At 46.9% G+C, this 12,318-nt stretch overlaps 1 pseudogene; it reads left to right on the plus strand.

Annotated features, from left to right (window-relative positions):
• Positions 1-9,397: 9,397 nt before the first annotated feature.
• On the plus strand, positions 9,398-11,018 carry LOC144115634 (uncharacterized; annotated as a pseudogene).
• The last annotated feature ends 1,300 nt before the right edge of the window (positions 11,019-12,318 follow it).

Here is a 12,318-nt window from a genome sequence, read left to right on the forward strand (position 1 = left end):
AAAGCATATGGTAGGGCGAGAGTGAATTGCAGATGTAAGACAATAAAAGACGTCAACTGTTGGCAGCTGCGCTAATTTCAGCGAATAGGCTTAATTTCTCAGAAATGGCTCAGATTCTCTGAAAGCGTAGGCCGCTTTAGTGTCTAGTTTCGCCTCCACGGCTAGGTCCGCGGAGGTATTCCTAGAATCCGCCCAGCTTTCCCAGTGGATTGGAAGTTACAAAGTCGAAACCCTCCCTTTCTTCTTACGCGGTGGAACATTCTCCTTTCTGGAAGTCATATCTGTAAAACAACCGCCAACCTAAAACCATACAAAGTAAAAAAAAAATCTTTTTTATTGAAATGAATTTGCTAGGCAGGTCTCGTGTCAAGATGCTTCGGTAGATGACGCCAGCTACCCCATCAATGCCTAGTTTCCTCTTCACTGTTTTTAGGCTACCTCCGTTCTTTATAGCATGCTCGATTCTCTCCATATTAAACTTCCTTATGTCGGCTACCTTGCGCTTATTTATTAACATTGATATCTCCGTTAGTTCTATTCTATCGGTAGGGTTAGATGCCCTCATGTTTTGGCGCTTCTTAATCAGATCTTTCGTTACCTGAGATAGCTTCCCGGTATCCTTTCGAACTGTCTTACCGCCTACTTCTACTGCGCACTCCGTAATTATTGATGTCAGATTATCGTGCATTGAATGAACATCAAGATCATCTTCCTCAGTTAAAGCCGAATATCGGTTTTGCAGCGCTATCCTAAACTCCTGTGCTTTCCCTCTTACGGCTAACTCGTTAATGGTCTTCCTCTTCACTAGCTTCTTCCGTTCCCTCTTCAAGTCTAAGCTAATTCTAGACCTTACCATTCTAGGTAAAAACCATAGGTAAAAACCAGATGTATGCATTAAGAGACAAACAGGGCAATGTCATTAACAATATGGATAAGATAGTTAACGTAGCCGAAGAGTTCTACACAGACCTGTACAGTAGCCAATGTAATCAGAGTGCTAATGAGAAAGACAGCAGTGCAGAGCAATGCGTCATCCCGCCAGTAACGAAAGATGAAGTAAAGAAAGCCTTAGAAGCAATGAAAAGGGGGGAAGCAGCTGGGGAAGATCGGGTAACAGCAGATCTGTTGAAGGATGGAGGGAACATCGTGCTTGAAAAACTAGCCACCCTGAATACGCAATGCCTTATGACCTCGACTGTACCAGAAGCTTGGAAGAATGCAAACATTATCTTAATTCATAAGAAGGGAGACGCCAAGGACTTGAAAAATTACAGGCCGATCAACTTACTATCCGTTGCCTACAAAGTATTTACTAAGGTAATCGCTAATAGAGTCAGGGCAACGTTAGACTTTAATTAACCAAATGATGAGGCAGGCTTTCGTAAAGGATATTCCACAATAGATCATATTCACACTATCAATCAGGTGATAGAGAAATGCGCAGAAAATAACCAACCTCTATATATAGCTTTCATTGATTACGAGAAAGGATTCGACTCAGTGGAAACCTCAGCAGTCATACAGGCATTGCGTAATCAGGGGGTAGAAGAGCCTTATGTCCAAATACTGGAAGATATATATAGCAACTGCACAGCTACTATAGTCCTCCATAAAGTCAGCAATAAAATTCCAATAAGGAAGGGCGTCAGGCAAGGAGACACGATCTTGCCAATGCTGTTCACCGCATGTTTATAGGAGGTATTTCGAGGCCTGAATTGGGAACAGTTGGGAATAAGAATAAATGAAGAATACCTAAATAATCTGCGATTTGCTGATGACATTGCCTTGCTGAGTCACTCAGGAGGTGAACTGCAAATCATGATCAATGAGTTAGACAGGCAGAGCAGATCGATGGGTCTAAAAATTAACATGCAGAATAATGTTCAACAGCTTAGCAAGGGAACAACAGTTCACAATTGGCAGCGAGAGCCTAGAAATAGTGATGGAATACGTCTACTTAGGGCAGGTAGTGACAGCTGATCCGGATCATGAGAGGGAGATAACTAGAAGGATAAGAATGGGGTGGAGCGCATGTGGCAAATTCTCGCAGACCATGAGTGGCAGTTTACCAATTTCCCTCAAGAGGAAAGTGTACAACAGCATAATCTTACCGGTACTCACCTATGGGGCAGAAACGTGGAGGCTAACGAAGAGAGTTCAGCTTAAGTTAAGGACAACGCAGCGAGCCATGGAAAGAAAAATGATAGGTGTAACGTTAAGAGATCGCAAGCGGGCAGAGTGGGTGAGGGAACAGACACGGGTTAATGACATCCTAATCGAAATCAAGAGAAAGAAATGGGCTTGGGCAGGGCATGTAATGCGAAGGCAAGATAACCGCTGGTCCTTAAGGGTAACGGAGTGGATTCCAAGAGAAAGTAAGCGTAGCAGGGGGCGGCAGAAAGTTAGGTGGGCGGATGAGATTAAGAAGTTTGCAGGCAAAGGGTGGATGCAGCTGGCAAAGGATAGGGTTAATTGGAGAGACATGGGAGAGGCCTTTGCCCTGCAGTGGGTGTAGTAAGGCTGATGATGATGATGATGATGACCCCATCAATGGGCTGTAGCTATCGAGCATGAAAGCGCAGACCATAAAGGCGCACGTACCGTCCTATGGCAGAATTATTTGACGGCGTGACAATGTTACGGAGGCTTCAGGGACCCCGGAACAGTGGTGGAAAGGAGGAAAATCGCCCCCCCCCACCATTTTTCTAGAGGAGGCAGCGCCTCGCCCCCTAGGTGTCTCCAATTTCTTGCACTTGGATCAAATTTCTGACAATTGAAACACTTCAGTGCTTGGAATCTTTTCATGCAAACACAATTGGACTGAGCTATTTGGTTTCGTAGCCAGTTGTGAACATTTCGTATATGACTAACGTAAAACAGCCATGTCCCAACAGAAGTGGACTGTCTGTTCTGTGTACATGATCATGATTAGCAGAATTTAAACAAATTATGCAGAAAATTTTTATGCAACTGACCACTCCTCGTTTGTAATGCTTCCCGTCTATAAAGCGTCCCGTTCCACTTCATTTTATATTGTCGTGGATCTTCGCACTGTTTTTTCGTTCGCACTCAAACCCGCCGGCATGCGGCTTTATCATTTTGCTTTGTGACGCCAGATGCGACCAGACTTATCTCCATTGATCGTGGCCAGGTGCAAATGCTTCCAAATTTTTCCAGATTGTTGTAGTTGCTTTTAGTTCATTATCTCAAAGGTTCCTTGCCTCCTTTAATTTGACCGTGGCCAAGAACTGCAAGCATTCAGTTCTATGACCACCGAGCACGCTTGTGGGTATCACCGCCGAAGAGGCATTCAGTTCTTATTGGGCGCGTGTCAGCCCCTTAAACAGTTTCTTTTGAAAGTTTTTTCGTTGCCTTCCTGACTGCGGGAGTGTCGTCACCACGTTGTTGGTTTGGTTTATTGGGGTTTAACATCCCAAAGCAATTCAGGCTATGAGGGACGCCGTAGTGGAGGGCTTCGGAAATTTCGACCACCTGGGGTTCTTTAACGCGCACTGACATCGCACAGTACACGGGCCTCTAGAATTTTGCCTCCATCGAAATTCGACCACCGCGGCCGGGATCGAGCCCGCGTCTTTCGGGTCAGTAGCCGAGCGCCATAACCCCTGAGCGACCGCGGCGGTTCGTCACCACATTGTGACAATTTGCATCAACCTTTGAACATTGAAAAATAAAAATAAAAATTTATGTAAATGAGCATAAATAACTAGCAAAATAGGCTCGAAGTCTTGCACCCCCCCCCCCCCCCCCCTACCAATCAAAAACAAGTTCCGGAGTCCCTGGCAGGCTCCCCATATAGCCTTCCCTTCATTGTCAAAACAGGCTGTCATTGAGTGTAATCACATTCCGGGGCCTTATCTACGGCTTCGTCTTCTGCATTAATGTTTGACTTCTTGCTTTGCATTTGAGGAAAGGAGATGTAAAGTGTATGTGACAAAAAGGTTATTTATTCAGTAGAGAACGCTACATCTCGCTACATCTCGATACATCATTGACACATCTTGCGCTACCTCTTTACGTGGTCGACTGCGACCTGGCTTCACTCCTTGGTGCGGTAGAGCAAATCCCGTAGGCTTCTGCGGTCTCTACGTTGACGCATCTTGCGCTACTGCTTTACGTGGTCGGCTTCGACGTGGCTTCAATCCTTGCTGCGGTAGTGCAAGTCTCGTAGGCTTCTGCGGTCTCGACGCTTACGTATCTTGCGCTACTGCTTTACGTGGTCGACGTCGGCCCCGTTTCACTCCTCCTTCCAGCGGCGTACCCTCCGTTGTGTTTCGCGGTCGTACCGTTGGCGCACTTCCATCTGCCTTTAAGCGTGGCCGTTCTAGGCCCAGCTTGAATCCTTCTTTACCCTCCGTCGTGCCCAGCGGCTTGCATGGGTGGCGCCTGAGCTTGGTGACGTCCTCGGCACCAGCCCCACACCGCGGGCAGTGCAGCGGGTACCGGCGGAAGTGTATAATCTGCTCGTGCCTCCTTGCATGGACGCGTTGCCTGAACCTCTTGACACACTGGCCGCACTCGTAGGGCTTCTCACCAGTGTGAATCTTCATGTGAACCTTGAGATTGCCCGGCTGGGAGAACCTCTTCTGACACAAATTGCACACTGAGTTTTCCTTGTCAACGTGGGTACGCTCGTGCCTGATGATATGAGCCCTGCGTACATGAAGGGCAAGGATAAGCAGAATTACCACACGACTACGAAATTCTGCTCCCGATGCCTCCGTTACTAGGCACCTTTAGCATATCATCTACCTTGTTACCGTTACCGGTACTTACCGGTACCGTAGTACCGGGAGCCCGCGCAGCCAATGCACATTCGCATATTGCTTTGACGGCCCCAGTTGGAACCAGGTACCCGGCAGCTGCGCGTGCGCATGCAGCATCAGGAATAATCAGCGCGTGCTCACCGGCGGTGGGCGGGCTCCCGGTGATTCAGCAACAGTTACAAGATAGACGGTAGGCTAAAGGTGTCTAGTTATGTCTGCACATCCCTTCCAAGGATATGGTTTTGCCAATGATGTTCACACCTTCATCTATACCACTGACGCTGGTGCCAGGCGCATCTTTGCCTGTTTCTGAAGCAGCTCTTCTGCATGAGCGAACGTCTCCTATTGACGTTTCGTTCCTAGGTCCTTGCTAAGGGAACCGCGGTAGACCCGTACTTCAGTTGTAATGTGAGCGACTCAGGAGTAATGCTAATCAGGCTTATTGAGGAGTGTCTGAGGCGCCACTGCTCAGTTCAGCTCTGCAAGTATTGAAACACACACGCGCCATGTCACGCTCAATTCTTAAGCGTCCAATAAAGGTCGGTGCTTATGAGGGGCTGGCTACGAGGCGACCAGATTTCGCGGGCGGCTCGTACACATGCGCCAGTCCTCGTGAGAGGCCGCTACCAAAAGCACCAGCAGGGGCGTTTCGTACACGGGAGATTCCGACCGCGGCGGCTGCGTTTTTATGGAGGAAAAACGCTAAGGCGCCCGTGTGCTGTGCGATGTCAGTGCACGTTAAAGATCCCCAGGTGGTCGAAATTATTCCGGAGCCCTCCACTACTGCACCTCATTCTTCATTTCTTCTTTCACTCCCTTCCTTATCCCTTCCCTAACTGCGCGGTTCAGGTGTCCAACGATATATGAGACAGATACTGGGCCATTTCCTTTCCCCAAAAAACCAATTAATATTATTATAGATTCACTCCATTCTGACACCGCAAGAGCGGCTTCGACCTACCAATTTCCATACAGCGGAGGCAGCAAATAACGGCCGCGGTTATAACGAACACTCGCTTATTACGAATGAAGGCGGCGCTATAGCAAAAATGTGTATAAGAGGAATGGCACCGCGTCTCAGATATAACGAACGACTGCAGCCGTGCAACTCGGTTAGGACGAACAAGCAGGCGCCGTGAACTCGACCCCGATGTCTAAAAACTCGCGCTTCCCGTGACCGCAGATGGCGAACAGCGCCACCCAGCCCCGGTGACATCGCTCTGGAGAGAACTTCGAGACACAAAAAAGCAACAAACGGCAGCATTAAAACTACAAAAACTCGCCGGCGAAGCGCGCGCCGGCGGGTTAACGCATACAACGCTCATCACTGCGTAAGGCTGTGCCGGCTGGGCAAAGCCTCTAAAGTGCAAGTGATATTAGAGCGGGGTCGGCAATCAACCAATGGTAGCGATTATAGAAGTTTGAATAGCAGTCACGTGACATGCCTAGCTTGCCCAGCCGGTCACGTGGCGTCACCAGCCCAATCGGCTCTCCACATTCTGCGCTGCCACCGTAAGTAGACAATGCCAAGACTGTGCAGTTGATACGTTCTGCGAGTATTTGCGCTAGTTTCATGGCCGTATAGACCCAGGCATGGCAGACGACGGTGACGCACCTGGTGTTTGTGGCAACGTGTCGTTATTGAGCAGCTGGCCAGCATGGGTGACATCGTTAACGCCGACATCACTGAGCCACGAACTGATGAAGCACTGACGCGAAGTACGAGCACTCCCAGACTGTTAGGAACATTATGAAGACCACGACGCGGAGGTCGACCTATTGCCACCAGCCTTGAACGCTTCAACCTTAATTAGATATGTCGCATCCCTAAAGCAGATTGTTGGCGGCAAGGTTCTCGGCGGGGAGCACATGAACCCCGTGGACAGCTGAGAATGCACTTTGATAGGGCTTACTTTAAAGTATCAGGCGCACGTAACTAACAAACTATATCTATTGTTTGTCTGATTTTATAATTTGGGTGTAATACTAGAAGTTCACTCACTACAAACATCGGATACAGCGAACACAATCAGGGCGACCGTGAGGCACGTTTGGACTGTAATTGTTAGCTTGCTGTAAAAAAGCGGGCACTGTTTCTTGATGGAAAATGAACACAAAGCGAGCACAACAAGCGCGAAAGGACACTTTCGAGTGGGTTACTGCTACTAGTGATGCTGATGACTGCTTTGTGCTTTGTCCGAAAATCGTTGCATTCGAGCGTTCATTGTGTACTTGTACGGCGACTTCACGATTTGTGCTTTTATAACATATGTACGCCTTGAAAAGGTGGCTCGGCATCAGAAAGGGCATTTCTCATGTTAACTAGCCACAATGGCCTCAAGCAAGGAACGGCGCCATAAAACGATTTAAGGCCTACCTGCCACTGCTCGTGTAGGTGCAGTACGCGCAGCTGCAGATTCCCTGCGTCCTATGCCGGCGTTTCCACCGGGTATGCATTTATAAGTTGTATTGTATAAAGAAGAGGCCTCCGCACTTCTCACAGGCGAGGAATACGCTGTGCAAGGGAACGATATTGACGTCCTCTGAAAAAGAACCAACCAGTGGGAGGAGCGAATGAGCACATGTAGAGTGAAGAACTGCCCAGAGAATTCAGTGTTCTTAATGAGTACTGTGGAAGAAAGGGAAAGGCCATCAGTAGTACTTTTTCACATCAGTTCCTTGGTATCAATTCTGTGCATGGTAGTCTCCTTAAGATAGTAAATGAATAGTACACCAATAAACTGAATAGTAAAGATATTAAAATCGCACTCATATCACTTAATCAAAAACTATAACGGCTGGTGACCCTGGCAGGAAAAACTGAGAGCATGAAAGAGAGTCCTAACTTCATATCTAAGAAGTTCGATGAATTTGAGCAAAAGTTTTGCCATCAAGAGGCTGACATTGAAGACCTAAAAAGAGGATGACGGAGTTTGAAGAAAAAGATGGCCTTATAGAGGTAGCCCAAGCCCTGTTGGAAATGGACATACATCACCTCGAATTCAGGAGCAGGCAGCTGAACTTAGAAATGGATGGAATAAAAGAAGCACACGATGAGGACCTGACGGCCACATTGAATAACGTTGATGATAAACTTCGAGTGCCTCACTTGACGGAACAGGAAATTGCACACGTTCATCGACTCCCAGCCAAACGTGATAAGGTGTTAGGCATCATTGTGCATTTCGTGAGGCAAGCGATAAGAAAAAACTGGATTAAGAATAAGAAAAACCTTAAGGAAAGCGATCAACCCATATTCTTGCAGGAAAACTTAACATGCCGAAACAGAGAACTCCTTCAAGCAACGAAAGACTGCGGCAAAGATAAAGGCTATAAGTTTACTTGGTATGTCAACGGAAAGATTTTCGCCACAAAAAGTGAAGGAATGAGTGCCATTCATGTGAGGGGAAAGAGCGACATAGGGTCAGTTATAGCATTTTTGATCTTATCTTTCGTGTTTTCTTCTTGAAACATAACCAAAATGCATCACATGTGTTATTACCTGCCCAGCGACCTGAACCGCACTGCTTCGTGTGTTGCGCCGACATCGCTTAAAGCTGTTCACTTGAATGAACGTTCTGTAAAAAAACAAGACAATGTGTTTAGAGGAATTCTTTGGTGAGAGTGGGCGTGAGAACAGCACCAGGATGCGGCCACCTAATCCGCTCTGCTTCTTCGTCCAGGTTACGGCATGGGCTCTGTTCAGCAATGCGCCGCTATCGTCACCTACCCATGAGATCAGCAAGCTGCCCTGCCACTTCAACGACACTTGTGATGCCGCATGCCCGCAAGACAGGCACATTTTCATTGCCGTCCCTCCATCGCATGAAAGATCCAGATCAACAGCGACATCATTTGCTGCCTATAGAACAGCTGGCGGGCCCCCGGCGCCCTTAGTGGGCGTGAGAACAGCACCAGGATGCGGCCACCTAATCCGCTCTGCTTCTTCGTCCAGGTTACGGCATGGGCTCTGTTCAGCAATAGGCCGCTATCGTCACCTACCCATGAGATCAGCAAGCTGCCCTGCCACTTCAACGACACTTGTGATGCCGCATGCCCGCAAGACAGGCACATTTTCATCGCCGTCCCACCATCGCATGAAAGATCCAGATCAACAGCGATATCATTTGCTGCCTATAGAACAGCTGGCGGGCCCCCGGCGCCCTTAGTGGGCGTGAGAACAGCACCAGGATGCGGCCACCTAATCCGCTCTGCTTCTTCGTCCAGGTTACGGCATGGGCTCTATTCAGCAATGCGCCGCTATCGTCACCTACCCATGAGATCAGCAAGCTGCCCTGCCACTTCAACGACACTTGTGATGCCGCATGCCCGCAAGACAGGCACATTTTCATCGCCGTCCCACCATCGCATGAAAGATCCAGATCAACAGCGACATCATTTGCTGCCTATAGAACAGCTGGCGGGCCCCCGGCGCCCTTAGTGGGCGTGAGAACAGCACCAGGATGCGGCCACCTAATCCGCTCTGCTTCTTCGTCCAGGTTAGTTCTGTTACTTCCCTGTACGCTAAGAAATCTAAGGACGTGTGCCTGTTGCTGTTCCCACGCCCGGGAGTTTTGCTTTGTGTGTTCAGTGAATGCTTTGATATTGTAAACCAACTGCTGGCGTTGTCCGGGGACGTCGAGCTCAACCCTGGGCCTAACACGAGGCATCAGGTACAGGACTCTCTTCCTGACGTCGTCTAAGCAGTTGGAAGATATGTTTGCAATACTGGAGACTTTGAACACGCGAACTGCGAAAATGCAACTGGACCAAAAGGCTTTCATAAAGTCTATTGATGATCTTAAGAAGTCCCAGCTGAAGTTAGAAGATTTGAGTGAAATGAACAAAAGATTAACGTTGAGCGCAAAACTGTTACCATTGACGAAACCGAGAAGGAAGTACATCCTTTTCAGCAGTTAGTTGACCAACTCTCTAGTGAAAACTCTCAGCTGCGCGCGCGCCTGTCTGAGCTTGAAGACAGGCAGCGACGCGATAACCTTCTGTTCTATGGCATACCTGACGCGCAATCAGAGTACTGGGCTCAGTCAGAAGAAAAGCTAGTCAAGGTTCTTTCATCCTGCTTGGAAATTCCGTCCTCTGAAATTTTGATCGATAGAGCGCACAGGCTCGGTGGGTTCACATCGGAAAAATGTCGACCAATTATTGCCAAATTTTCATCTTTCAAGGTAAAGCAGAGGATACTGCTTAACTGTTCTAAGCTCAAGGATGAAAAAATTACGCTTAGCGAGGATTTTTCTTTCGCCACCCGTCACGTTAGAAAAAACTGGTCGAATTTGGCAAATCCCAGCCGCTCACTTTCAAGCTTCGCTTCAATAAGCTTTACATAAAAAATAAATGCTACTCCTACAATCACTCTGATGACTCCGTTCATGAAATCCCAAGCGCCTTCCCGTTGCCAACCGACCGTTCTGAGGACCCTACGAATGATACCCACAGCGCCTCCGCGCCACCGACCGAACTTGTTACCAATTATCACTGCGCGAGGGACAGTGGAACTAAGTCCCCGGCCATTACCCCACTATCTTTTTTGTTCACAAATATTCGCAGCATAATACCTGAACGAGATGATCTTTGTTCTGTAGTTGATGCTTGCGATGCTGACATTGTATGTCTTACTGAAACCTGGCTATCGGCGAAGATAGATAGCTGTGAACTTCTTACCTGTAAAAAGAGATATAACATTTATCGGTGGGACAGGGGTTCTAGATGTGGCGGAGGCGTGCTTGTAGCTGTTGCTGATATTGTTATGTCTTTTCAGATCCATTTTGTAAGCGCATTGGAACTTGTACTGGTTGAAATTCGCACATGCTCTAGGAAATTGATAGTGGGCGTTTGCTATCGTCCGCCGTCTACCTCCCCCACCTTTGTGAACGATCTTCATGATGTCATTCATATGATTACAGTCCGTTATCCGAGCAGTCCCTTTATCTTACTGGGTGATTTTAATTTCCCCAACATAGTGTGGTCTAATGTGAGTTCTTATTGTGAACCTTTTTCAAGTGAATGCGACATGTTCTTGAATTTGTGCAGTGATTTTAACTTATCCCAGCTTGTAACGCAGGCAACTCGAATTTCACCTACTGCGTCTAATATCCTCAATCTGGTAGTCACCACATCGCCTGATTTTTTCCAGCCCATATCATACTTGCCGGGGTTAAGTGATCACCTACTCCTTCATTTTGCTTTGACCTGCGCAGTTCCCCATCAACGTAACCACAGTAAATATATCCATGATTACAAAAATGCTGATTTTAGATGCTATTAACCTTGAACAGTCTCTTTTTCTAGACCATTACTTGCTAAGCTTTCATGATCGCTGCGTGAATGCTAACTGGAGCCTGTTTAAAGAAAAAGTTGCTGCGCTCACTGAAAAATATGTTCCACGCTTAGTCATAACCTCTAACCGTCAATCACCATGGTTCACTAAATCGCTAAAACGACTCTGTAATAAGAAAAAACACATGTTCCGCTCTGTAAAACTAACCGGTTCCCAAGAACGTTGGACTGCTTATCAGGCCGCGGCCCTTGAATATAAAAGTGCACTGAAGGATGCCAAAGATTTGTTTTTCAATGACACATTACCTTCCCTTTTGATAAATAACCCTAGGCAATTTTGGAGCGTCGTTAACAAAAAAGACAATTCATCCATCAGCCTTAAAGACTCCAGTGACCAACTAATTCATCCTAATGAATGTGCAAATGTTCTAAACAGTGTATTCGTTTCAGCTTTTTCCAAAAATCAGTGTTCGGTAACCCCTGCATATACCAGTACTGACTTTTACCGATGGATTCTATTGTCTTTGATCCTGCTGGAGTGGAAAAAATAGTCGAAAAACAAAAGGTTTTTTCATCATGTGGTGTTGATAACATTAGTTCTAAGTTCTTGATTAATACCAAAGTATACAGCGCAATACTACTCTCTAACCTATTTCAGCAATCTCTTGAAACAGCATGTACACCTGATGACTGGAAGGTTGGGAAGGTCATTCCCTTGCATAAATCTGGTTATCAACATTCCCCGCATAATTATCGACCCATCTGACTTACCTGCATTCCGTGTAAAATCATGGAGCATGTTATTTACTCTCACCTTGCATCGTTCCTTGATTCTAATGCTTTTTTACGGACAGTCAACATGGATTTCGGAAGTGGTTTTCTTGCGAAACACAGCTTTTAACCGTCACACATGATCTAAACTCATTCCTCGACAGTGGTTCCGTTGTCGACTGCATATTCCTCGATTTCTCAAAGGCGTTTGACAAGGTCTCTCATCAACTGCTTTTTTTACACTTAGTAAACTTAACCTCCACCCTAACGTTCTTAGGTGGCTGCATTCGTTTCTCACTAATCGTTCACAATTTGTCACCGCTAATAATGCTTCTTCCTTCACTTCTCCAGTTGGATCTGGAGTACCACAAGGCTCTGTTTTAGGGCCCTTGCTTTTTCTTATATATATATCAATGACTTACCTGACAATCTATGTTCAACAATAAATCTTTTTGCTGATGATTGC

This window comes from Amblyomma americanum, chromosome 1, assembly GCF_052857255.1.
Source record: "Amblyomma americanum isolate KBUSLIRL-KWMA chromosome 1, ASM5285725v1, whole genome shotgun sequence".
Lineage (NCBI taxonomy): Eukaryota > Metazoa > Arthropoda > Arachnida > Ixodida > Ixodidae > Amblyomma > Amblyomma americanum.